This window comes from Propithecus coquereli, unplaced genomic scaffold, assembly GCF_000956105.1.
Source record: "Propithecus coquereli isolate 6110/MARCELLA unplaced genomic scaffold, Pcoq_1.0 Scaffold164, whole genome shotgun sequence".
Lineage (NCBI taxonomy): Eukaryota > Metazoa > Chordata > Mammalia > Primates > Indriidae > Propithecus > Propithecus coquereli.
Genome location: NW_012140969.1, coordinates 2,997,067 through 2,999,365, shown reverse-complemented (window position 1 = coordinate 2,999,365; position 2,299 = coordinate 2,997,067). Strand labels below are relative to the sequence as shown.

Sequence of the window (2,299 nt, the reverse complement as noted above, 5' to 3'; positions counted from 1 at the left end):
GGGCTAGAGTGCTGTGGTGTCCGCCTAGCTCACAGCAACCTCAGACTCCTGGAGCTCAAGCCATCCTCCTGCCTCAGCCTCCCAAGTAGCTGGAACTAAAGGCACTTTCTACCATGCCCAGCTAATTCTTTTGTTTGTTTCTATTTTTAGTTGCCCAGCTAATTTTTTATGTTTAGTAGAGACAGGATCTCCCTCTTGTTGAGGCTGGTCTCAAATTCCTGGGCTCAAGTGATCCTCCCACCTCAGCCTCCCAGAGTGCTAGGATTACAGGTGTGAGCCACCACACCTGGCCCAAGTTAAGTATTCTTAAGTGTGCAGCTGATTGAATAGTGTTAAGTATACTCATTTTGTTGTGTGACCAATCTGCAGAAATTTTTCATCTTCTAATGCTCAAATTTTATACCCATTGAACACCTCATCCCATTTCCCCTTCCTCTCAGCCGTTGGCAAGTACCATTCCAATACCTTTTTTGAGTTTGGTGACTTTACAGAACTTATGTAAGATGAATGATATTGTATTTTTCTTTTTGTCAGTGGCTTTTTGTAGTTAGCATTCCATCCTGAAGTTTCATGCATGTCATAGCATGGACCAGGATGTCATTTTGTAAGACTCAATAATTTCTCATTGCATCTATGTTTTTGTTTATTCCTTCTTCCATCGGTGGACATTAGCGTTGATCCTCTTCTTGGCTGTTGTGAACAATGGTTTTCAAATATCTTTCTTTAAGGTTCTGCTTTCAGTTCTTTTAAATTGAATGTAAAAGTACTGGGAAGTGGCTTGCTGGAATACATGATAATTATTAATGTTTGAGGAACCTACCATACTCTTTTTCCATAAGAGCTGAGCCATTCTATATTCCTTTGAACAATGACATGGGTCCTAACTCACCAAAACTTTTTATTTGGGGTGTTTGGATTTTTTTTTTTTGTAGGTGAGACTTAGGAGCTCTTGACCTTGCCACATGATTTGCCAGCATTTTCTCCAGTTTCATGGATTGCCTATATTCTGTGTCGTTAATCTCCTCTGATGCACCAACATTATGAATTTTTTTCTTTTTTTGAGACTGGGTTTTGCCCTGTCACCTAGAAGTGCAATAGTGTCATCATTGTCACTGTAGCCTCAAATTCCTGGCCTCAAGCCATGGCCTCATGGCTGAGCCCCCCAAGTAGCTGGGATCACAGACACCAACAGCCCTGCCCAGCTAGTTTTTAAAATTTTTGGTAGATATGGGGTCTGATTGTTTCCCAGGCTGGTTTTGAACTCCTGGCCTCAAGCAATCTCCCACCTTGGCCTCCCAACCTGATGGGATTACACGTGTGAGCCACCACACCCTGCCTAAGCATTGTTCAATTTTGATAAATCATACTTGCTTTTTTCTTAAGGCTGAACCCCCTGGAGTTGGTACCTCTCAACATTGTCCCCATTTATCCTTCAGCTATGCATCAATTATAATTTAGATTTTCCTACCTCAGTACTGTTTCCCACGAAAGTTTCTGCTCATGGGTTTCTGTTTCACTAAATTATAACTCTCTTATTAGTTAGGCTTTTAAGGTCCCATCCCAAAACCATCAAATGTTCAATTTGGTTAACGAGCATTTTCAAGGATCCAGTGTCTCAGGATTGCTGTGCTAACTTTTTCCTCCACACTAAAGAGTAGGACTTTGTTATGACAGATGCTACAGATGCACTTTAGAGGGAGACATTAGTGGTGACCCAGGCAACACACCTTTCTCCCTGGATTCACCAACAAGGCACATTCTTCTGTTCTGCTGTTGCTTTAGCGAGTGTTCCATTCTAGCATCAGAATTGCTGTGTGGGAGGAAGTGAGTGTGGACACAGAGTAAGAGTATGATGACCAAGGCATGGAATAAAGGTTGGGAGTCCACAGCAGCATGTGAACTTCTACAAAATAGAGCATACGAATCTCACCCATTCTCCTCAACACTTTTGGAATGTTTCAGGACTCAGTGACCTTTGAGGATGTGACTGTGAACTTCACCCTGGAGGAGTGGGCTTTGCTGGATCCTTTCCAGAAGAATCTCTATAGAGAAGTGATGGGGGAAACCTTTAAGAACTTGGCCGCTATAGGTAAGGGTGACAACATTCCTTCACTCAGTGAATTAGAGAACAAATGTTTCTTACTTATAAGTGCTGTTCAGTGATTTGGAATATGGACAGGTCATACTTTGGTGAATAAATCAGGCATGGGCTCAGTGTACTGTGACCATAGAATCTAATATTATTTAATAATTGTAACCATGAAGGACTATATTTCTGGGTTTGTATTTTAGGAGAAGA

General features: G+C 41.7%; 1 protein-coding gene across 1 annotated transcript in view; it reads left to right on the top strand.

The window, feature by feature from the left end:
* The window catches only part of LOC105807790 (zinc finger protein 491-like), a gene marked incomplete at its 5' end in the record, with an annotated part of 5,210 nt that overhangs the window by 934 nt on the left and 1,977 nt on the right, over nucleotides 1–2,299 (top strand). The window lies entirely within an intron of this gene.